The sequence below is a fragment of the Columba livia genome, chromosome 2 (genome assembly GCF_036013475.1).
Source record: "Columba livia isolate bColLiv1 breed racing homer chromosome 2, bColLiv1.pat.W.v2, whole genome shotgun sequence".
In the NCBI taxonomy this organism is placed as follows: Eukaryota; Metazoa; Chordata; class Aves; order Columbiformes; family Columbidae; genus Columba; species Columba livia.
Window position 1 is genome coordinate 43,107,850 of NC_088603.1, and position 25,687 is coordinate 43,133,536.

The 25,687-nt window shown below is 41.4% G+C and overlaps 1 protein-coding gene across 4 annotated transcripts in view; it reads left to right on the plus strand.

The window, feature by feature from the left end:
* The window catches only part of RBMS3 (RNA binding motif single stranded interacting protein 3), a 710,128-nt gene that overhangs the window by 156,101 nt on the left and 528,340 nt on the right, over positions 1-25,687 (plus strand). The gene's annotated exons all lie outside the window — the stretch shown is intronic.

Consider the following 25,687-nt stretch of genomic DNA (forward strand, 5'->3'; position numbering starts at 1 on the left):
GTGAAAGATTCTCTTTGGCTAAAGAGCTGCCCCCTTTCTTTTTTCTTTTTTTTTTTTTTTTTTAAATGTCTTTTCTCTCTGTTCTTCCATAGAATGACATCAAACTTCTTTCAGGATATCAAATGCAAAAATTTGCCACCTCACTTTGTTGCCTTGTGTGCTCTAAGAGCCACTGGCAGCCCACCAAAATCACAACACAGTTTAAAACCAGGCTCTCGCTTGTGCCACAAATGCAAAAGTAGAGGATGGACTATGACTCTCAGAAAGGCAATGGATTACTTATAGCTAAGTGGTTATAAACAGCTTCTTGCTTTCCAGGGAGTGGAGAGAAACTGTCTCTCTCAATACAGGTTTCAAGTAGCTTGTTGCTCAGCCTCTTCCAATGTATCACCTCAGGGCTAGAGCTTCTTGAGACGTTGATGAGAGGACATGGCTCGTCCAACTGTTCCTCATCTTTGGGAAAAACCATACCAAACAGGAATGTCCAAACTTCATCACGCATATTCAGCCCATGTACTCTGAAAGATAAGGTCTGGTGACATATTACACAATGGTCTGTATTATCACAGAGGTGGCTGAATGCAGGCTGCACTGGGACATTGTAAAGCCAAGCACTGGAGATGTTGGACAGGCCACCTTTGTAAGCTGAGTAACAACTTCCTGAATGCAGCAGAGTAAGGTGGCTGGGTGGTTAGATATTTCGAACCTAATTCATGTTACTGAATCAAATGGATCTTTTGCTGGCTCTCTGCAACTGCTCAAAATGACCTTTTGAGTCTAGTGCCTCATGTGTCCTCAGAAGCCAGCCTGATTCCTCTGTGCATCACCTGCTAAGCCTGGTCTGGTACTCCTACCCCAGCAAAAGCTGCTGCCAACTTTAACAGAGGCCCTGACTAAAACCTGTTGTTGTATGGTATTGCAGAAGCAGGGTTTTCTGGTGATTAGTCTTGCCCTGTTATACTGTCTTGTGTGCAAAGCAATATACAATTCACTTCCAGTATGTTTTCACATATGTAAACCTTGTGCAAGTGGGTCTTCAAGTAGTTCAACCACAGTTCAGCTCTTAATTCAACCAACTAGTTCAACTCTGAAGATAATGGCTGCAGAATCAACCTAATCATCATCAGGCCTTCCATCATGCCAGGTGCACCAAAAAAATATTTACATTTAAGTTTTCCTTCCAGCTGGGATGGGAGCAAACAATCTACAGTGACTTCTGTCTCTTTCTACTCTCTCTCCATTCCCCAGGTATGAGTTTCCTTTTGTTGTTGGGAGGAAAGAAAAAACTCTGACATGTTGAAGTTGCCACACTTCAAGGCAACACATTTTGAGAAACTTCTGGAACCAAAACCACTACCACCAGTTTCCAAGCCATGTCATACTGCACAGCTGGAAAAGACTATTGGGGCTTAAGGAGCTGCCACCCGTCTAATTTCAGGGGGAAAAAAAGGCTTAAAAATATCAATGGAATCCTTTACTAGGCAAAACTTCAGAACATCTGTCATTTGTAAATTTTAACAGTGGGAATATCCTGCAGAAGAAAAGTCTGAGTCTTAACCTGATGTATTGGTTAAACATAGATTCTCTGGCACAAGGGACTTTTTCAATGTTTGCACTGTCCTGCTATGGGCTAAGAAATACAACAGCAATTAACATAGATGTACTCTGATAACTTGCTTGTGCATCAGGGCTATTAATATCCATCTATGTCTCTGTCTGCTTTCAAACTGGAGACCAAACTAATCCCTCACAAAATGCTGAGGCAACACTTTGTCATAAACCGCTGTAACTCTAATGAAATCAGACTTATGCCACTTTATGAAATCCGTTTCACCAAACTCTTGACAATGCTCCTCTGTTATCGGGGGGTACCACGTGTCGTACAGCCTAATGCAGCCGCTGCTGTTTGTGTTTCAACTTGTCCAGTGCTCCCACATCTTTGAATTTCCTGGTGCTCTAACTTATGTGATAAATGTGGCTTTTTTTTCTTCTTGAATCAGAAACAACTGTTTCCCAATGACTATAAACCTGAAGAAACATCCTAAAAGCTAGATATATACATGTCTCTTTCACGTTTATTGTTGGATGTAAAATACTCTGCAAAGAATATAAGCTGCTGCCAGGCATGTAGCCACAAGATGGGTGTTTTTCTCACATATGTATCCATTCCTTTTAATAATGAATAATGGACTTTATATTTAAAAGTGACGTTTCTATGAATGTGCTAGATTGTACTATATTTCTTTCACATGAGTATATTCCCATCATGGCAAACTTCTTACAGAGCTTGCCTGGGGGGTTTTGTTTAAAGTAATGCACTTTAATGAAAAAGAGCTGCTGAAATTTGTCAGCTTCTTCCAGCATGATTGCGCTTTGGTACTAGTTTAAAAAAAATCTTTACGCACTTTATGGGCTTCATGCTAATTCCAAAATCCCTCTTCATTTTTAAAAGTAGAAAGATAAATGTACATACATATTAGTGAAAGCCCTATAACTGCCTTGAACCTTTTGCATGAATAGTCTCATTGAAGTCAGTGAGTAATAGAGGTAGACTTAGGCTATCTGCAATTTTCAAGCTCAGGCTGTAGGGTAGATTTCAAATATTACAAACAATTTCCAGATATACACTTGGTATAGTTTTCAAAGACAGTGATATGTTTAAAAGACTTAATATTTAATGCAAAATGGATGGCTTTGATATGGTGTTCCCAGTAGATGGTTTGGAAATTACCAGTCTTGACTCAGTGAAGTACAGACATCTTTGCAAGAGTAAGGGCAAAGGAACAAAGCACCCTTGTACTTCTAAGAGCAATGGCAAATAAGTGCATGAGTTCTTGCAGGTTTTTTGTTTATTGCTTTTTCCTTGGGCGAAGTTAAATTCCCCTGGTATGGGGCAGGTGGCTATGGAAAACTATATGGCCACAGTGATCTGTGACATGGAAGCTCTTGGTTATTTGTTTTCTCTTCTCCAGAGGCTGTAGATGAGACTAACTCAAAAATGTATTTCATTCGTGTAAGGTCAGCTCTCCTTTATCAGACGCAGTAAGGGCCTGAGTGGATACAGTGCTGAAAAGCGATAAAATACTTAGAGAGGGCAGCTCTAGCCTGGGATGGCTGCCACCAAGGCCAACAGAGTAAGCCCTGCTGGAGGCAAGATAGCCTCTGGGGTGCTGCTAAGGTGTGTCGGAGCTGGTTTGGGAGAGATGTACCATCCTGTGGGGCAGCAGCTGCAATCCTGCAGCCCAGACTGCAGAAGTGCACTCATACGAAGCATTGATGAAAGGAACAGTCTGCTGGGGCAGGAGCCCAGCTCTGTGCTCAGCCGGCAACAATGGCACAGAGGTATGAGAGCAGCCGGTAAGTAACTTACAGGTAACAAATGCAGGGTGTGCCACGCTTTGTCCTGGAAAAAGCTTCCTAGGTGTAAGCAATGCACTGGATTTACAGACAATTGGTTTCTGTGTTTTGGAGGAACCAGTGAACACTACCAAGTACTCATGTCCTTTTCAAATTACACTGGCTGCTCTTGTATTCTGAGTATTTTGATGGATTCTGACAGATATAAGTTCAATAGGGTCATCAGGAATGATAATTTTTGGAAGTGTATGTTAATTTGTGAACGTTGATGGATATCTGAAACTAGAAAGATACGCACACACATACCTGAGAAATACAAATGTGAAGTGGAAGTTTTTCCTTGGAGATTTACTAAGCCAAATGTTTCAGGTTACATCAGATTGGCCCCTGTGAGGGGGTTGCTGTGTGAGCCTTGCCAGGAAGGGCCTGCAGATCAAATGATCCTTCCAGGCACAGAAGAAACAAAAATGAAGTTATTGTTCCTCAGCACGGCCTGACCCATCTGATCACTCACTTTTCCATACCGAAGATCAGCATCTGTTTTCCAATCACAAGCCTTGTGTTATTGCTCAACAACTGTCTCGGTTATTTGGCAACATCATAACATGTCCCTAATAGCTGGCTGCAAAACTGGCATTTGGCCTCCCTTTCTTACTCCATACTGTTCTAGACAAGCAGGCATTTCCTCCGGAGCCTGGACTTGTTTCTCTGTAGAGATGCCCAAAATTTGAAGAAGCAGTCCTGTACAGTCTCAATCAAAGGGTTCAGCAAGGAAACATAGTTTAGAGGTTATTAGGTAAAGATGAAACCTGTAGGAACTCTGTTATCTATGTAAATTCTTCTTCGCTGGAAAGATTGTTCTTTCAATATAAGATTAGGATTTCTCCAAATCAATACTCTCCTCTAATAAAAATTTAAGAACTTTAAAAAATATAAAATATTAAAATCTCAAAACAAAATTTCATCTTCTATCAGAACGTGCCACACAAGGGCTAACTTTTTTGTTATGGGTTTGTATCAGATAGTACAGTGATGGATGGCAGTAAATTAAGTGGTGCATGGTTTTCAGTGGCATCTGAGCCTTTTTCTAGTTGTTTTATGTTGTTTGAGCTTGCTAATAGCTCTTCAGGAACATGCTCAGCCTGTTGGGAAGATATTCTGTCGTGGAGTGATTTCTTTTTTCCCCTCTTGCAGTGTGATGCCCATGCAGCTTATACCTCTGCCCATTTTTGGGGTGTTTTAAGTGGCCAAAATTGCTGCTGTTAGTCTATAGGAGGACCAGTCAGGCAAATGCTTCCCACACAAAACCATTTCTAGACTAGCTGGTTTTGTAACTCACATATAAATGTCTTGTGGCTCTCTCTGGATCTTTCTGAATTGCAAGCACTATACAAACTGAGTTATTTGGTAGTGGAAGTGTGACTAATACTTGTTTTACATAGTTCAAGTTGATGATTACAAACTTTGAAGCTTGGATGAATAGAATTGAGTACCTAATACTTTGCAGAGCTTGTTTTCATTTTACATTTAATCAATTGACTTTTCTTTTAATGGATTCTCTTTGAAATTTTATGTTTGTACCAATGCGCAGACTTTGCTATTGCTATGTTGCATTACCAAGGGCAATATGAGTTTAAATCACTTTATGATAAAATTTTGCATAATCTGCTCATACGAACTAATTAAATGTCAGGTCATTGTAATACAGAGCTCATATTATCACCATGGGTCACTAGAAACAGCAATTAGTAACTCATGTGTAATCCAGTTAAACTCAAATTAAGAAAAGAATGTCAAGTCAGAATTTTGTTCCTAATTCCTAGTTTTCATAATTTGTAGAGGTTTATGGGGGCACCACTTCAAAACACAGCTTCAGAATAGGTTTTTAATTTAGTTCAATTTGATTTATGCTGCTTAAGCATGGCTCTTAGATTGTTCTAACCAATGGTCATATGAGTGACTTGTACTTAGAAATTAATTAACTTTAGAACAGATTCATATTTTGAATATGTTAATCCTTCACTAACTACACTGTTGTTTTACTGATGGATATTTAATGGTATGAAGGACTTCTGTATTCAGCTTTTGCAAGCAGAAACAAAAGCAGTAGCTTGTTGTTAGGTGAACTATGCAATTCGGACTGTAGTAAGCCATAAAAAATGAAAGAGTACAACAGTGGAAAGACATGGAGGTTGCTGCACCCTGCCTTGTGTTAGGTAAAGGCGACTGGGAAGACAGAATGTTTTCATCCATGCTTAGTTCTGCCCTGGTAGGGCAAGGGCTCTGTGCTCGGGAAGCCCCAGCTAGTGCTGCGATACATCCAGCTCATCCCCTGGTTTGCATCACCCGGTGCCCGATGAAGGAAGATGTACCGCAGGATATGTTGTCTTACCCTGCTCCATGAGAGCCTGGTCCTGCAGCCAAGGACTTATTGTTTGCAGTCACTGTGTTCTTACTTGTAGTACTCATTCTTGCCCTAAATGTACTGCAGCCAGAGCAAAATCTTTACTGCTGCAGTCCTCCTGCTATTGCTTTTTGTTAGAGCTCCAGATAAGGGTGTGCTCAACATCAGGTACCATCAGTTTGCTCTCTGTAGTCCTTACTGGTATTTCCTTTAATTTTCCTAGATATATTTGGATTCAGGCTTCTAAGCATTTGCCTTTCTTTGGTTAAAACCTCATTAAGCTCCTATCATATTTCAAACTAAATAGAATATCCTGACTAAAATGTCAGTGACATTCTTATAATGGCCATGTCGGAAAGAAGCTAAAATACTGGTTGTAATTTATTTATATAGCATGCAAAGGTCGTAGGTGATTTAGAGAGAAGTCTAAAGACAAACAATCATTCTGATCATGTAATGGTATATCTCAGATTATCTCGGCTTCATCAGAAGACTTTCAGTTGGTGCAAGCAGTGTCAGAGCTGGATTAAAAGTCAGTGTGAAGGTACCCACCATTTCCAGCCCAGCTCTTTGATACTCATCAGATCTGCACAAAACCAGTCACTGGTTTCACTGGATGTCATATGAGACTTGTTGTGCATTGCTTTCTCCGTAAGGGAGTCTATTGAAATCACTTTGAAATCCATTAAAGATGAAGGGAGCAGCATATTCCAGGGCACTTTTATTTTGATGAGACTCAAGGATCTAAATTCAGTTGCCAGGTTTAAAAGAGTTCACCTTCTTTTTTCCCTTAACAAAGTGAACATTTGAATTCTAAATCACAATCAACCAAGCCCATCGCTGCCAAATTAGGTATGACAAGTCTACCCTGCTGTGCATAGCTTCAGAGAGATGTTTTCAGGTATGAATTTAGCTTTCAACAGAGGCATGATTTCACTGTAACTTTCCTGTCACATTCACTTTGTAATACTGTAATCACCAAGCGTTCATGAGTAAGTGGTTACCCCAAAATATTGCTTGTGCTCAGTTTATTAGTCTGTGCAATACAGCTGTGTGTTGCTAACCTGTAATATTGCAAAATACTGAAAACTTGAACTGTGGAATCAAATAAGCATAGAGATTAATCAAGTGCTGTGCTAATCAATTTTTCATATTCAATTAGAGAAAGTGTTTTGCTTTGGAAAGTTGCCGCAAGAGCTGCAGAATTTCCATTCCCGTCCCAGCAGACCAATACTGAACCCGACGAACCTCACGCCTGTTACGTGGGCCTGGTGGGTGTCAGAGGGAGCTGGGCAGCCACAACAGCTGAGTGTGGAACGTGGAGAAGGCTGCGATATGCTTATGTCTCTTCTTTTCTGGACTGATGACTTGGGAAATATCACACGAGGCTGCATCATTTTACATTGGCTGCGATCCTGGCCTTGGAGTTTGAAGAAAAAAGGGAGTGTGTTGAAAAGAGGGAGAGACAGGGTTATGAAGGACCTGGAGATGGGAAGCTGGCACACTACCAGAGCAGCCCTTGCTTTAGTGGAGCTGTATTTAAGTACTGCTGTGCTCTTTGCCATTGTTTCACAAAGGCAATTATGCTGAGTTCATTAAGACGACATCACAGGCAGAGAGCTCCCACCATCTATTGTACAACCACTACTGCAAGTATGAAAGCGTGCTCTTGATATGTACAGAGAAATGGTAGTGGGTATTTAATTTCCCCACCTTAGAGCATAAATTCAACATCATTTATAAACAATTTGAAGAACATTGCTACCAAAAAAAAAAAAGAAAAAAAGCAAGCCTGCTTTAGAGTAATTATCACTGATGTTGCCAGAAAACTCTATCTAGTTTTGAATGCTCTGGGTTTGGTCTCTAAATTTAGTCTTAGATGACACCTGCCCTGCAGTAGCAGCAGGAGGTTCCAGTTTACCTCACCTTCTTAGCCCAGGTGCTGCAGCAGCGAAGCTGCAGCCATGTGCAACTTGGCCCAGGTGGTGAAAACACAGTTTTCCCTTCTGAGGAAAGCCAGGCACATTTCCCTCCCCTCAAAATCTCACAAAGTTCTTCAGTTTTAAGGCAGATAAGGTCTTATATTTGCTTGTGACTTTGAGTCATTTGGTTTTCTACTCATAAGGGCTTAAATTTTAGCTTTGACTGAAAAGAAAGGTTTTTTTCCTGCAATTGCATAGTGCTGGAGTATGAGGGTGTTTTAAGAAAAGCCATCAAATGGTAAAAAGTAGGTAGAAGTTATCACTATCTAAAATGGGCATCATCTGAAAGAAGGCATATTTTCTCATGAGCATTTAAATGTTTGGCAATCTTTAGTTATGAAATAAGTCCTGTCAAAGGATGTGTATTGAAGTGTCTTGATCTGCAAGGGAATGTGAATGAGGACAAATTTAAAATCAAATTAGCTGTGAAACTAGGATGCTTTCACCACTGGTAATGGATGAGTCAAAATAAAGTACAAACATACTTCAGATCTGATAGGTTAAGTTTGGCTTGACCTGTAAGTGTAACATTGCAGAAACAGCCTGGTCTCGCTTTTGTTGCATGAGGTAATGGAAATGCCAGGATTAATTGCCTGTGCACCCATATGATGACATGAAGCTGCTTGTATACACTTAGCAAACAAAAGCGACACAGATGTTTCTTCTACAAAAGCAGTACATGTCATTGTACCATCTTATACAGCGAGAAGAACAAGGCCACTGATCTTGGTTTCTGGAGATGTTACAGAAAAGCCACATCACCAGTGAACTCCCTCAATGTGTTGTCCCCCACCCAGTGTGATATTTGCAAAAGCTGTATGCCATATGTTGTGGTCTATGTGGGTGCCTTAGAAAGCAAGCACTCAAAGCCATGCAAAAATAAAGCACAAATTGGTCCTTTCTGTGCTTGTGTCTAAATGAATTTACCACTACTGACAGAACTAGCATGCTGCCTTTTCAAATGTTTTTTGGAGGGGAGGGTCTGTAGCTTTATATGGAGACACTAGTGACTACTAGTGTAGTAATGTTGATTGATAGAAATATCCATTGCCTTTTGTGGACAGCCAGAGGAGTTGCATTTCTGCAAACCAGTACCACCTCTGTGCCCATGGAAACAGCAGCCATGGAAAAGCAAAACTGCAAAATTCTTGTGCACATTAGCAGGAACTTAGAGGGAATGAGATCGTGGTTGAAATAAATCCCTTACCTTTTTACATTCCTTCCGTTCACTTCGGCAACTGCAGAACCGAGAACTCTGTGTTCAACTTAATTCTACACCTGTCCCCTTTTTTCTGCCCTTGTAGCTTTGAGGCATTGGGCTCAAATGTTTCCCAGAGCTCTGGCTGGAGTACTGCATTTCCAAATACACTTTATTCAATCTGTCTTTATAACCACGGAATCCTATATGTCAGCTGGTGGACTCTGGAAATGTAGACTGCCTCAGCATAGGAAACTTCAGGTTGCTTAGGTCTGAGAAGCAAAAACAAATCACATGCCAAAAAGATAACTGAAAATTCTTCCTTTTGTGGCAAGCAGCGTCACTGCTTGTGTTTGCTCCTAGGAAAGCAGTTCGTTTAGACTGCCCTGCTCTGTTTTCATGAATGTAATCTATAGAAGTAATGATAAGCCAAGCAAGCGCTAAGGGTCCTGGCACCATCAGGCTCTTTAGAATTAATTGTAGCAGGGAAGAACATCTGCGGCTTGAAACCTCAGCAGTTTGGAACGGAAGACTGTTCTGTGTGTTTATCTGGCAATGAACTATTTTAAATTCCTCTCTTATTAACACCAAATAATGACAATTAAAAGGGAAATAAGGTCTCATATAGCTTCAGAAGAGACTAGGCCAGTTCTCCAAAAGTCTTGCTTAGAGTCATGAGTTTAGTGTTTTGGTTGGAAGAGACCTTAAAGATCACCCAGTACCAACCTCCCTGCTGTGGGCAGGGACACCTTCCACCACACCAGGTTGCTCAAAGTGCCATCCAGCCTGCCCTTGAACGCTTCCCATGGATGGGGCATCCACAGCTTCTCTGGGCAGCCTGTTCCAGTGCCTCACCATTTTAATGGTGAAGAATTTCCTCCTTATATCTAATCTAAATCTACCCTCTTTCAGTTTAAAGCCATTACTACTTGTCCTATCACTGCATGCTCTCGTAGTAAGTCCCTGTCCAGCTTTCTTGCAGAACCCATTTAGGAACTGGAAGGCTGCTATAATGCCTCCCTAGAGCCTTCTCTTCTCCAGGCTGAACAACCCCAACTCTCTCAGCCTGTCTTCATAGGAGAGGTGTTCCAGTCCTCTGATCGTATTAATGGCCTTCCTTTGGACCCTCTCCAACAGGTTCATGTCTTCCTTATGTTGTGGGCCCTGGAGCTGAACACAGTACTCCAGGTGGGGTCTCATGAGGGCTGAGTAGAGGGCCAGAATCACCTCCTTCGAACTACTGGCCATGCTTCTTTTAATGCAGCCCAGGATATGGTTGACTTTCTGGGCTGCAAGTTCACATTGCCAGACCACATTGAGCTTCTTATCAACCAGCACCCCCAAGTCCTTCTCCTCAGGGCTGCTCTCAATCCGTTCTCTGCCCAGCCTGTATTTGTACTTGGGATTGCCCTAATCCATGTACAGGACTTTGCACTTGGCCTCGTTGGACTTCATGAGGTTTACACAGGCTTAGCTCTGGACATTTCTTCAGCTATGGCTTCTTCCCTCATCCCTGAGTGAGTTCTGTTGATAGCTATGACATTTTTAGCAGCTTGGATACATTCTTGCATTGATGTCCAAAGTCCTTAATGTGTGCTGAAATTGTTGGAGATTCAGAGAAGCTCATCATTGTGCTGCCTGCCTCAAGTACGTGGCAGTGGGCAACCTTTCATTATATGCTCCACCAGGGAAAAATCACACATCCCCTCCCAGTGACTGACAAGAGGCAGTGAAATCTCATCACTTTCTACTCTCCATCACGCTGCCTCAGCCCATCAGCTAACTGACAGATGGTACAAGGTCTTGATGTATAGGTACTGGGAGATTAAAGAACAACTCTACAACAAAATAAACCCATAGGACAAAAGTAGCTTTTAAAATGACCTTAGGAGATGTGTCAGTCAGTGCACAGTATGGGATTTTCTCAGGTAGGAATTGTGTTTACGGATGGTATATGTTGTTTAAACTACAAAATGCCCTACTGCCAAGCATTTGCCCAGCTGTTCTTCCTGAGATGAAAGAGGGAGCTAGATCTAAGGTTTCCTGCATCCATAAACAGAGATTATAGATCTATTATCTACAGCTATCTGTCTACCTGTCTACGTCAAATATCTCTTTTTATAATGACACTGGCTAAGCTGTGCGTAAAGTGGAACAGAATTTTCCCGTGATGTTGATTACAACACACACTGTGTACATTTCTTATTTCCAGGGTATAAAGACTTAAAAAGTTGTTGAAGCAGAGAGAAGCACACGAGCCTTGGTATAGTTTAATGGCAAATCACATTTGTCAAAAGCACAGATAAGTGACCCTTGCTCTAAGCAATTTCTATACAAAAAACAGAACAAAACTTGACCCTGGACTCTGTGCATGCTGAGCTCCATGTGGGAGTTTTGCTTGCAGGAGAGTGGTGGGATCTGTCCTCTGATATAAAGGGCTTTGCCATGGTCTGCCGTTCATGCCATTACCTCCCCCCACCCAAGGGGGAGAATTTTAGCCCAGGATATTTTTTTTTGTCTTGTCCTGTGGAGATGAGCAGTTTGGGTTTGTGAGCCCTCAGTAGCTTAGTAGTGAATTGCTAGTGGTGAGGCACTGAATGTGTGTGTGCAGGAAACCAGCAAAGTGTTTCATGTGGACAGCTTCCTTAACTGGCATGAAATTAAGTAACTTTTCTCTTAATTTGAGGATAGCTGATTTGTTGTACTACTCAAGTATATAGATATTTTGAGGGAACAAGTCGTTCACAGAATCATTGTTTCTTTGTTCCTTACATGCAAAATTATTTGTGAGACTACGGGTCTGTGTGAGATAGGCCTGAAGCAAGAGGTATTTGACTATATCCAGTGCAGGCAAGGGGGGAGAAAAGAGCTGAAATCAATGTGTTCACAGGTGAAATCTCAGGTGTTCACAGGATATTGCAGAAAGGTTATCTGTGTGCTTGGCTTAAAACCAAATAAGCACTTTGATTGCTGTGGAGTGATTTACTTAAAAGAAGAAAACCTGATTAGTTTTTTTACTATTATAGGTAGTAAAGACTCCTTTAGAATTTCCCATTTTAAATTTGGAAATTTTTTTGTATTTAATTACCTGTATACTCATGGACTGTGTAGGACAAGGCAGTTGTGAATGGTGACAGAAAGAGGAAAAGAGCTTTTGCAGCAGCTGGAGCCACTGAAGAAGTGGAGACAGGTTTTGCTTTAGTTACAGCAGGAAGGGCTGGAGAAGCCCTGCTGAGGAAATTAAAAATTGGCCAAACCTGGTGTTTTGGTCTTGATCCTTCAGTCAAAGCAGCCAGTCTTGTGGTGTCAAATCTATAAGGAACTGTTGAAGCACCTTCAGGGGATCCCCACCTTCTCTGAGAGCAATGGTGGACAACCGGTTGCCTGTCAGGTCACTTCATGATAGGGGCAGTGCCTTGGCTGAGCAATGCTCACTTGCCACCTCCAGGTGCTTCTAGCCAAGATGTGGCTGTCCTGCAATATAGAGGAGAAAAGGTGTTGGGACAGGGGCAGCTTTATGGCGCAGTCTGGTGATGGTCTGCCTCTCCTGTGCAGGGAACTGAGGCCTTGACTTTGGTCTAATCAACACTCAAAATTTACAAGCAACTAAAAGCACTCTGGAAAGGGAATATATGTGATTTCATCTACCATGACATGCTGTAGAGAGCTGAATTATTATAATGCATGAGAGTTTCTCTTTTTAGCCAAATCAGGAGCTGTAACTTTACTCTGATCTAAGGCCTGGCACTAGGTGAGGGTTTTGCTTTCAGTGCACAGTAAGTACAAGACATTGCTCCATCTGATTTTCCTTGGTTGTCTGAGATGAAGACTTGCCAGGTGCCTCCTCTTTGTGGCTGCCTCTAAGTGCTGTGGTGGTGCAGGCTGCAGCCTGAAAAGGCTCCACATGGCTTGGTGGTGCCCAGGGGCCACTCCTGTTAAAAGCGGTTGGAAAGTGGGCCTGGGTGATTTTCATTTCAGTTGTTAAGTACGTGAAAACAGACTGAAACATCTCCTCTTTCCCAGACTGTGCTGGCTACTAGAGCAAATAATGCAGAAGATGACTGGTGAAGCTGCTATGACATCTACTACAGAATAAAAGGTACCTTTATGGTATTCCTCAGGCTTTACCATTGTGTAAAAAACATGCTTGTGGCTTAAGCTAAAGCAAGACCAAATCTCGTCCCTTAGGAAAAGACTTGAAGAAGTTGCTCAGCAATGGAGCCGTATTTCCTGGGGTTTTTGTCAGGTTCCTCCTATGAAGCAAGTGCTTTCTTGCTGAAAGGGCAGATACTGGGTTCCAATAGAGCCATGAGGAAACAAACAAAAACCATAGGAGGGCCAAGACCACTGGGCATGAAGGGCTTGGCCTCCTGACAGGCTCAGAGATGTTCTTCCCTTACGTAAACACTCTGCTCTCCCCAGTTCTCCTCATCCCAGTTTCCTGGCAGTAAAAGGCCCATAAAATTGTGCTGGTAAACAAGGCATCCTCGAGTACTGCCTTGGTGGCCATGTGTGACCATGAGAGACTTCATGTGTGGTCACCACGTGAAAACATATAATTTCAAAGAACTGCAAATATAATATTTTCACTGTTGCTGGAGGTTTGACAATTTACGGGAGAACCTCACACGCAGCTCTTGCGAACTTGTTTGAGAAATGCCACCCCAGGCACCCCTCATCTGGCTCTTAATTTCCTCATCAGGAGACAAGGTGTGTGTGTGTGTGTGTGTGTGTGTGTGTGTGTGTGTGTGTGTGTGTATGTGTGTAACAGAGATGTCAGGACGGCCTATTTAAAGCTTCAGTGTAATCACAAGCTGGGTGAAGCTTTCAGCAGGTTCCTGCAGAGTGCATGTGAAGGAGTGAGGCACACACATAGACTTGGTGGGCAGAGCAGCCTCTGGGACCTGAGGGACACTGAGGGACCAGCAGAGCTTCTGGAGGCAGGAGGAGCCTGCCCAGCCCTTGGTGCTGCAATGTGAAGCCTACTTAGGTGGTTTTGGGAAGCTGACGCAGGTTGTGACTCTGTGCATAACTTATTCTGTGTATGGAAACACCCCTCCCTCCAAAATTAGATGTGCGCTCTCAGGCAGCATGGGGTATCAGCAGGGTTTTTGTCTTTGTGTTTTATTCACAAGACATAGGAAAATAATTGTAAAGAGGGAGTTTTAAAAATCTTTAGAGGTGCTTTTTTTTTTTTTTTTCCATTTTGTATTGAAGATTTTTGAACAAAGCTGAAGCTTTTCCTCTCGCATTGTTGTGATCCCAGATGTGGTGATTAGCAACCAAGATAAGTAGCTAAGGCTTTTCTGCAGAAATAGTGTTCTTGGATGCAAGGCACAGCAATTCCCATGGCAGCGCTGCCTGCTCGGTCCCTGCTGCACAGTGCTGGAGCTGAGACACCATTTTCAGTACAACTGTCCTAGCAAATCAGAAATAGGAAGTTGGATGATTTTATTCCATAACCTGTGTGTAACAAGTAACTTCTTTCTTCTAGCATTAAGGTATTTGCCTTTGTTCAGCACAAAGCACTTCAGTGGGTTGCTGAATTACTATCAGCTCCCACTGGAGAGTACATGAAGTATATTCCTTGTGAAGCAAAGTTGCAACATGCTGTAAGCTCCAAAGCACTGATGCAATATTTATGTTGTTCCACGTTCTACTGGCAGATTTAAGAATAATATTGTAAACTGTCAGGAGACTGTTATGATCTAAACTCCTCGATTATGTCAGTGTTTAATTTTAAGTTCTGTTGCACACAGCAATGTATCCAGTTACTTTTTTTTTGTGTATGATTCTCTTTCTAGGAAGTAGAGCTATTGGTGGGAGTGACCTAGGCTGAAAGGCATAGATCCTTCTTCTCAGAGTAAATCAAGCATGGTTTGGGCTCTATGATCTCATCCATTTATCCAAAAAGACATGTTTTTCAGTGCAATGGCAGGTGTCATATCTCTTACTGGTGCCCTGTTATCTGTAAGTCCTGCACTGAGGTCCTGTTATCCCATTGAATTTGGAAGCATGTGCAAGTGCTGTAAGGAAGATGCAAACGTAAAAGAGCTTTCCTCACTATGCCTTTGGTTTTATGCCAGACTTATTTTTGGTTTGCAATATGCTGGCAGAACAGAGTAGCCGCTTCCCCCCAGTTCTCATGTCCTCCCCTTTAGAGTGTTCTATCAGAACTGAAGTGCACTGCCTGTTTCAGTCCTCTCTCCTAATATTTAATTTGTTCATTTTTGCTTTTAATGGGTGATATCTGCTTGTCTTCCTTAGCCCTCAGCTGTACAGGTGATCAGCACTTATGAAACTGTTAATTTTTGTGAAGTACTCAGCCTTATTTAAGCAAGAAAACATCTTTGATTTTAAAAGTTGAGTGTGCACTGTGCTTAGGAATTAGGAGGAGTTTCATGGCTAATTTTTGTTCCAAAACTGAGTTTCTTGAAAACTGTGAGCCTTGTTGACCAGAGTCTTCATGTGCTCCTGAAAAAATGGATGTGAGCAGTTACCTGCTCCTGTTGATGGTAGCTCTGAGACTGATGGCTCTTTTGTATGTCTAAATGTTATTTGGCATCTAAAGCTAGGTCACCCTAAATGGTTGGCCTCATCCTGTAAACTGATGAATTCCTATAGAACACGTTTTATCTTGGTTCCATCAGTAGAGACTGCATGTAAGAGAAGTTGGGTTATACATCTTCCTCCATTGCATGTGATGCTTATGTAAGTAGTGCAGCCAGGCTTCAGTCAAAAAGTGCACTTCAGTGTTTAAGGGCAGGTAGAAATTTTTGCTTCAAACCTTAATGTTAAAAATATCCTTGAAAACTGAATTGCATTTGTGACAATCTAAGTCCACTCTACAGAAGGTGTTTTATCATTTTAGTTCACTATAAACACAGATTTGCTCTCGGCAGTTAAATATTGAGGCTGAAATTTATCCAGCTGAGGAATCGTAGTGTCCCTCTGTGGTCTACCTAATCATGTCCTAAATGGGCTGTAGCACCTTTGCAAGCATCTCTTTCTCTGCTGATTGCTTCAGGTACTCTCCTAACTGAAGCACTAGGGTCCTTAAAGTTAAGAATGAACATAGGCCTGGGAAGGCTCCATTTTTGTTGATGAGCAGAGGTAAAATGCTTACAGTCCAAGCAAATACTTTTCATTCCTCTATTTCTTGCTGTGGCTGTCTGTGAATGTCTCTCTTCCTTTCTGTTAATGAATACAGATGTGCAACTGCCTGCACCCATCTGGCTTTGTTCAATAAATGTGCAGGCACAGACGTTTAAATCAAATATTGATAAATACAACCTTTAATATGCAAATTTGTCTTATGAACAAAACTATGTCTGCCTCGTATTTTTCATGGAGAGGCTTTTCTGCCATGGTGATACTTTTTTGCCTGCATTGTATTCTGTCTATGGCAGTACATGGATTGGTGCTTGAGAGTCAGAGGATAGGAACAGTTCCTGAAATGTATTTGGGGAGAGGTATAAAAAAGGTAGAAGGAGTTCTTTGGACATAATAATTCTCCTTCTGTTTTGGTAGCAACTTCTTTTTCATCCAGTTGTCTTTTCAGCGGAGACTTAATGTGCAAGGTGCACTAAAGAGGTCCTAAATGGTCCCAAATAAGATCTCTAGAAGTCCCAGACAAGAGGGCATTAAAAGGTGCACTTATGTATGTACATGCAAACAAAAGTGAGTAATAATAACCCCTAGCTTTCAAAATTTTTAACACTCTGAAAGCAGTGAACTAAAGCCATGGTGATACGTTTGACAGGTGCTTAGGGAGGTTTTAAGACCCTAAGGTGTGTCGCAGTAGGGGAGACTGTAGACAAAAGTTATGAGCACTCATTTCTCTCTCAGGGTAGTTTGTGATCAATTATTGCACTTGCTGTTAATTCTAAGAGCTTCAGGACCTGTGGTTTCAGGGGATTTTATTATTTCCTCCCTCCTTTCTGTTCTTGGCAGGATGTTGTTGATCAGATGAAGCAGGAAAGCTTTGATATTTTCGCAGGAGAAAGTTGCTACTAAATCTGGCTATCAAGGGGACAACACTGTTGTATGGGTGTTCAAGGAGCACATAGTGAATGTATTGCATGGCTGTGCGTGTCCTTCTCCCCTTCTGACTGCTCCAAACATATCTTATTTTGACCTTTTCAGAAAGTCATGTATAAAATGCATCTTACTATAGAGAAATGTGCTAGTAAAAGCATATAATTTTTTTTTCACAAGTTCATAAACATACTTTTAATTGCATTTTTTTGTTTTCTTCAGTTTATAAAAGTTTACCCTGATTTGGACCACTCAGGATGGAAAGAACAATTTGTTATCTTGAAGAACGGGATATTTATCTTCCGCCTACCCATTTTATCTTTTTTCCCCTCTGGAAGCCAGATGTAATGAATTATCAGATTGGCAGTTTGCTTCCTGACTATTTGATGCCCTTTGCTATGTAGAAAAGACTTGTCCATCTAGTTTTGTTTACTGGACAATTTAAATTGCAGCTTTTGTGATACATCAAGTTGAAGATCTTAGACACAGGAAGAGAACAGAAGCAAGGCCTTTATAAAATTGAGGTGTAGTCTCAGCATACTTTATTTGGGGGCAAAAGGAGCAGAAGTAGCTCCTGCGTGCTCCAGTACCTCCCACTCCTGACTTGCTGCTTGCTCTGCTGTGCAGACCCTGTTGTCTGTGAAGTTGCCCTCTAAAAAGAAGAGGCACATCACTGAGGACCGTGGCTGATGGGTTTCTGTCAAGGGCTCTCAGGACCAGCCCTGCCACTGTAGACATATAGCTTTTATTATGGTTCCAAGGAGAGTTTTAAGAGGAATTAAGGTAGGGATGTAAAACTGTAGGGTATGTATGGTTACTCAGTGTCATAAAATGCAAACTGGAGCTATTCAGTCTGTTAAAATACTTTGGTTTCCTCATCTGACCTCAGAACTTTCTATGGAGAATACTTGCATGTCACTTATGGCTTTTTTAGGATCTCCAGAAATGTCAGAAACTCTATTATTTTTTCCAGAGACGCATATGCAGAAATAGATGGCATTATTTCAGTGGTTTATAGAAAGATGACTGGACTGAACTACCTTTTTGTCTAGACAGACTCCAGCAGTTACACTGTGGTACAAAAGTAAAATTGGAAACGTATTAAAAATCAACATTTTATTTAATGCTGTAAATTGTACTTCAAATCAATTTCAATGATGTTGCCATTATGTACGCAAATGCAAGGAGCAATGTCAATAAGTTGGGAGCTCTGTGGCTTGTATTTTATGCTTTGTACTGCAGTAAAGGAATGTATCAAAGAAACCTCTCAAATATACACATATGTTGTAAAAAGTAACACTATAAAACATCAGGATTTGAAATGCTTGCAGTAAGTGCTCTGTGGGATTATGCTGCCTTCATGAAAAGGTTGTCAGCACAAAGAGACTAATTCCAGCCTTAAATTAACCAGCTCAGGGGAGCATGTTTTGGTACCGACTGGCAGGGCTTGTGAATCACTCCTGGAACATTTGCCCTGTGGATGGAGGAAGAACATGGTCCATAAAGTTCACAATGGGTCTGAAAAACAGAAATGTGTGTTGGAATCCTATAGTGCTTGTTGGCTAAACTCAGCAGCAGGGAGCCTGCAGTTCATCAGCTCTGCCTTCGTCTAGGAAAAATAAAAAAAAAGGGAAAAGCACAGAAAACAAAACAAAAAACGTGGAAGTTCGTCTCATCTTGAGCCCTTTTTTTTTTCCTTTTTTTTTTTTTCTGATAGGTTTTATTGTTATTCTGGGCAAAGCCTTGAGCGTTACATAAATGTTTTCTGAAGAGTGGTGTCTGGATAGGATGGGATGGGGAGAGTGTTTCAGCCCTCAGGTTCAATGAATTCCAGATGCCAGAGCCTGCACCCAGCACTCTGCAGGCTCCCAGTACCTCTGGGTGGGAATGGCATCTCCTCCCTTCCTCTTCCTCACCACCATGCATATTATGGTTTGCTTAAACTATTCACAAGTCTTTGGAAGAGACTGTTCATTCAGATCCTTCCCATGGAAAGCTGAGCTGTGGTGAAGACCTGCTGCTCCCACCAGCGCTTCCCAAAGTGCACAGGAATAAATAGAAATGTAAACTACTACCCATAATACATCAGAGCTTTTTCCTAATTTCCTGAAAAATTTAGATCACTCTTGCATGTAGGGAATTGTAGAACAATATTTGATCAATGTTATTTTGTTTAAAAAACAAACAAACAAACAGCAAAAAAAAAAAGAAAGACACTCTCTTGGAAAGCTGTTTGCATTCTATGCTTTGTCCTGGGAAATAAACATCTACCTTTACTGTGTCGTTTTAACACTGCTTTTAACACCTTTTGTACACGTAGATACGTATTAAGCAATATGATGCCTGTTAACTGGGTGTTCATGAGCTGTGATAGATTACTTTTAATGGCTGGCATTTACCAACTCCATCAAAACTTGTTTGATAGGCTGCTGCTGCAGGAGAGATGGAGCTGAGCTCCACGGAAAGCCCAGCGCCTGTCCGGAGGAGCTGGGGATATCAGCCAGATTATTAAAAGCGCTGGACTCTCTGCCTCCCGCACTTTTCCCTCTCTATCTGGCTGGCCTATTGCCATTTTCATGCCAATCTCCATGGTAACTTCTTTTGGGATAAAATACCGGAATTGTGAGTTAGCTGCCTGCCCACAGGAAAGCTGCCATGGTCCTGGTGCCAGAGCCCTAGTGAGAGGCAGCCCCGGCATATGCATTCCAATGGGGTTAGGCAGGTTACAACAGCTGCTTCCAGTTAAGGGTGAAATCTCTCCTTCCCTGCTAGCCTTGCTGTGGAACGTCTCCTCAATCCTACTCTCTCATGTTTGGAAACACCCCTGTGTAATTCTTATGCGGATTACTCTTCTCCTGTTTGCAGGGTTGCATGATTCATTTTCCGTTTTAAATGGCTTTGTCAATAAAAGCTTCAGTTTTCAAATGAAACATTAGCTGGTAACTGGGGAAATGTTACAGGGAAATGTTTACTAACAGTTGTTAGTAAATTAAAGGGTTTGCTGTGCCCCAGTGTACATAGGAAATGGCAATATAAAACATGATTTAGAGAGCCAGGCAGTTTATTAGGGATGAAGTACCTGAGTTCTGTCCTTCCCTTGGCTGTTTGAGCTCTTGTGCAACCTTGGGCAAAGTCAATGTTACGTCCTCTGCCTCTCTTGCCCTAAACATGGCAAAACCAAATGGTTATTAATGCTCTTAAATGATTCTGAAGATTGAGAGTGGACTTCAGTCTAAGTAAGGGTCACATTGGCACCATTTGGGGTCCTTGAAAACAGATGTTTATTTTTTTGGTACTACATTAGGACCATTACTATATCGCCACAACTACTGAGTCCCCACATACTCAGTTGTAGTGGGAAGCAGTAGTAGATGCTCTAGATGTTTAAACTACAACTTTTTTCTCTACAAATTCTTGTAGATTTCTTGCAAGTGTATTTCTTGCATTACCTTTTCTTCACAAGAAGTGTCAGTAGTAATCACAACTCTGTTGTTCCAAGCTCTCTACCCAAACCTCAAGAGAGACTTCCATGAAGCACTCAGTCTAATTAGATGAGACAGAGGCATGTTAGGAAACGTTATTATCCTATTCTGGAATGGCCTGTGTGTCACACACGGAATGTGATAGACCTGGAAGGTGAGTGGTAGGGTCCTGAGACCTTTTAAATGAAAAATGAACCCCTCTTTTGAAGTTGTTGGGAGTTTGGAGGCTGCTGAAGACAACAAGGGTTGTCATCTCATATTTTTTCACATGAAATCTATGTCTTTAAGATGCACATTTTCCTCTTTGCATTTAGGGATGTAATTCTTCAAACAGCTACCCCTACCTCCTCCCTCAACATGAACTGAAGTTACGCAGAAACTCCAGCAAAGTCATTGAATTAGATAGCTAGTTTGAAAATTATATTGTCTGAAGAGCCTTTTGTTGTGGAAACAATTCCTGAGTGGAGGGATCTAGGTACCTTTCGTCCTACTTTCTTGAAGTGTCATACGGGAAAGAAGGCAACACTTGAAACTTACATGTCCTTGGCCATGTACCATAACCCTTGCTCAGCCTGAGCAGCCTGTGTCTGACGTTGGACAAAAGGGCATATAATAGGGTATAATAATTCCACTCATCATCCCGAGTGCCCTTCATGGCAGCTGTTAATGAAATGAGAAGAAGAGGCAGTGAAGTGGTCTCTCTCTTATGCCTTCTTTCCAACAAGGTAGGAAGCAAAGCCTTTGAAGTGACCCTGAAAAATGGGAACATGTGCAAACTCCTGTATGGAATTAAGGAGCCTTTCTGACAACTCTGTCCTCTTTTTTTTTCCTTGGGATGCCTTCTGCCAAACCTCTTCAGAATGGGGAAGTATTTCCAATAGGGATGTTATAATAAATCTGGTGGTTTAGCAGATGCTGGCCTTACACACATTTCCTCCTTGTGCTGCGTGGTGGGCATTTATTTAAAATGTTAGGGAGGCGTATGGTATTACTTCATCTCAGTGAAATAATACATGGTATCATTAATTGTGGGTTGTTGACAAGATTTTTGTGGAAGCAGCAGAGAGGTACATTCTACTGGGTGGAAAAATTTAATGTATCAATAGAAAACAGAGCAAGTGGAGGCTTTCATTTTGGCACTCATGCAGACAGGTGAAAACAGAATTTGAATGCAAAAATACATAAAAATAAGGTGTTTTGAACGAATAATTTAGCTTCCTCTGGGAGTATATGGAACTGTTCATTTGCTCAGCATCCCCAGCTTGGAAATCGAAGCTGTGTGTTGTATCAGCCTGACAACAACATTGTGTGCTGCTCTTACACTGGGGTTAAGAGGCAACTGGCGGTCAGAGACACGTGCAGAACAGAATATAGCATTTGCTTTTTGAATGGGCTTTTTCATGGCTACTCTGACCAGGTTACTTCTGTTTGGGTTAAACCACGCAGAAGGGAGTCATGGCGGGGGGAATCTCTCCGTTCTCCATGTTGTCTGTTAGGGAAGTCACGTTCATTCGATAGCAAAAAGCTGGACCTGCTCCTGCCGTCACTCTGGTCCCCTGCTGTGACAGCTTAATTTGTCTTCTACAGGAGCCCTTCCCCTTGAGCTGTACCCTGGAAATGCAGTGTGGCTCTGTTCTGCCAGGTCTCTGTGAAGCGCAGGCAGATGAATAACATCTCTGGGCTCGGCCTTTCATGGGTTAGTTCTCGCTGTAGCGTGTCCGGACCACCAGACTGCTGAGTCTTGAAGAGATCTATTAGTTACTGACAGAAAAGTACTGATGACATTGTTGTAAACACAGCTGTCTCCCCATGCTCCGGGTAGGAGTTCCTTTCTTGCAGATTTCTGAAACTGGGTGATTATTTGTTAATTTAGAAATATAAACAAAACTGATACTGCTATCAACAATGGTGATGAGAAAATAAATAAAAAACTCTGCAAAAGCTAAAACCCGTGCTATTCTCCTTCACATTAAAGACAATTGGCCTCTTACAAACACAGAGCAGGAATTTTATTGTTCGTTCACTTGTTTCATACAGAAATACACAGACATATTTTTACATCTGTGCTGAAAGTAGTAAATCCCTCTTTTTCTGAGGATATTTGCTTTTAATCAGGTGTACACACATGTTAGGGAGACGAATCTATTGATGAGCTAAGTGTTTCAAGCAGTATTAAGGTTCCAGTCTGAGCATTTTGTAACTCCCTCCTGTGCATCCTCCTTTTGCTGGAGAGAAGAGTTCTGGCGCCATCATGTTCTGCTTCGCTAAGTATCTCCCCTGGAGGTGCACTCTTGTTTCCCCTTGCCCATAATTAATGGCATGCAGTACTGTTTCCAAAATAAAAGGAGTCCGAGTTCACCTTAGCAGTTATTTACTGTCACCAAGTTGCTTTACTTCATTATCTATTTTGCCAAGTAATGTCTGTGGGTGTGATCGTGTGGAAAAATCTCCTTGTCACCTTTTTTAAGGTTGTTGTGTGAATCCTTGTGCATAATGGTCACTTGTCCTTGTTCTGCAGCTTATAAATATGCCACTGGACACAAGAGAAAAACAGGTACCCCCTGTTGGGATGTCATCCCTGAGAGAAGAGCCAGTTGGTGACTGCTGCTGAACACTGCTAATCCAACTTCAATTTATGCTTTCCTGCGGCTGATGCTTCTACTACTATGGGAGATGGTGCTACTTTCTGTTTCTTTATACTTCAAGGGTAGCCTTAGTGTCCTGGGCCCGATCAAGGATACTCAGCAGCCCCTCTGCAGGCAAATTAGTAGGAAAAAAAAAAAAAAAGGAAGAAAACTGATTCAATTTCTCCATGGTGTAGAACTTTCTGGTTAAAATAGCAGCATGTGACACCATTCTCCTCCATCGCTTCCAGAGTAATTGAGGGATCTGCTGAGAAGATACTGGTATAGAGCAGGACCTCTATTAACTTATTTGTCTACTGTAAGTGAGACATCAGGAGATTCAATAAAAATCTCCAAAGATCTAAGAGGCACATGGTAACACCACTGCATCCTATATGTAAGTGGCCAAAGCTTGCCTGGTTTGTGTGTTTGTCTTCATGCCAACTGCATCACCTAAAGAGCAAGGCACTGAGAAGTGCTGTAGTACAAGCTTACGCTGCAGTCCAAGCCCTAACTTCAGGGTTGAGGATTAGGTCCTATTCTCCCTCAGGGTCAGGCAGCTCCATTACAGGTTGCTTAAACTTGCACTGCCCCTGTTTCCACACTGTAAAATGAGGATGGTCAGACAAAATATAGCTCATGCTCATCAGATCTTCTAAAACTATGAAGTATTTTTTTCTGCAGGTGAATATTTCCACTTGTATTCACATTATGGGTTTCCTTAATGCGTATTCAATACTTCATAATTCTTTTCAAAGTCTTTTCAAATAGGTAGGAGCTCTACATGAAAAAGGATTTGCACACAACTCTCAAATGAAATCTCTATTGCAAATCATAGAATATGGGATTTTAGAAATTAGAGGTAGTGGAGATTTCCTACCTGATTCAATACAATACCCTGACAGTGAAGGATATTTGTCTGCAAAACAGGTTTGTAGGGGATGATGTGTTTTGCCTAGACAGTTCATTCAGTTTGCCAGCGTTGTTTAATGCTTCTGCACGATCTCGATTTTTGTTTTAACCCAGGTGACTTTTGTTGAGAAGAGTGTGCATGGCACTGTGTACATCCAACAGAACTTGTATAGTTCTGTAAGATTTCACAATGGCATTTGACAAATGCGGCAATAAAATTCAAATCTGTTGTGTCTGCTGAGTTCCCATCATCACATTTTGGAGGTGGGGGGAAAGAAGATCTGTTGAATATAAGAGTGATTGTTTGATTTCTTCCTCAGTTGATAGAGCTGCCTGCAGTTTTCACTTATTTTCCTTCGTAATTTTAGGGTAGTTTCCCTCCTTTTTTCTGGCTATGCTCTGCATTGTTTTGTGAAGATATTACTTTAGACTTGAAAGTGTGTGTTTCATAAATACCATCTGATTAATTGTCATTTGCTTTACTTTGTTCCTTTGGCATATCCTCATGACTTTATAACCTGAGTAATCTTCGATGCATGCTGAAGACTCATTCGCTCCAGTTGACTTAAATCTAAGTAGGTGCTTTAAAGGCTTTGCTGCAGCAAGAGCTCAGTCACTGACAGCTTGAGAGATTCATTAGTTAAGTTCTTTAAATACCATAAAATGCATGTGAGAAAGCCTATCCGTAGTCTGTGGTTGGGCTAAGAGAAGGTTTTTGCTTTCAGTTTGAGGGGATTTTTTTAATTTTACTTTCTTCTTTTTACTTCTTTGAAAATGCTTGGTATTTCTAAATGGAGCACAGTCCTAAAAATTCCACTGTCCTTGAAAGGAATTTTCTGAATTCCCCTGTGTTTCTGTACCATAGACACCCCCTTTATTGTCAGTTAGGTGGCACTTCAAAGCTCTGGTTTGTGCAACTGCTGGTTGGAAGTCACACGAGAATTTTCATTTTATGTTAATGGCAGTCAGAATCAGATTTGTTTTTTGTCAGATTTTAAAATTAAAAACCCGCACACCAGCAAGACCACAAGCACTTGTTTCATGCCAGCCTGGTTTATGATGATGGTTTTTCTTTTAGTTAGGACTGGGGATATCATCTGCCATCATACAAGCAGCTAGGCAGTCAAATCCAAGAAATCAGTATTTCCTTTCTTCAATGCTCTGCTTTTACTTCCATCTCTGCTCCCAGCACTAACTTCAATAGGAGTTTTAATGGGGCAAAAGGTTTATGGTTTGACTCACTGACTTTCAGTAATATTGTTTGAAAGAGAAGTATTGAATTCTCTCGCAGCTGGGGTTGTCCCATACTTTTTTATGATGAAGAATCAATTTTTTTGAACCATCGGAGTAAAACCCATGTTGTGGTACTGTTGCTCATCTTAAGCAGCTCTACGTTCCTCTGAAGAAAAAACATGCATTTGATCGGCTTTGTGGTCAACGGCATTAGAAAAACAGGTTGTCTTGGAAAAATACTTTTTCAGAAGAAATATACTTTTGCCAGGGTTATGCATTGGAAAGTGATTTTTCCATCCTACCATTCATATTCCAGTACTGATGAAAATTACAGCTATTAAGTTAGTCTGCTTTATCTCAGCCCAACTAGTATTTTGCTCCTACTTTGTCACTGGATCAGGATGAATACTTCTGGTTGTCTATTTTTTTTTTTTTCCAAGGAAAAATACAAGCAGAAT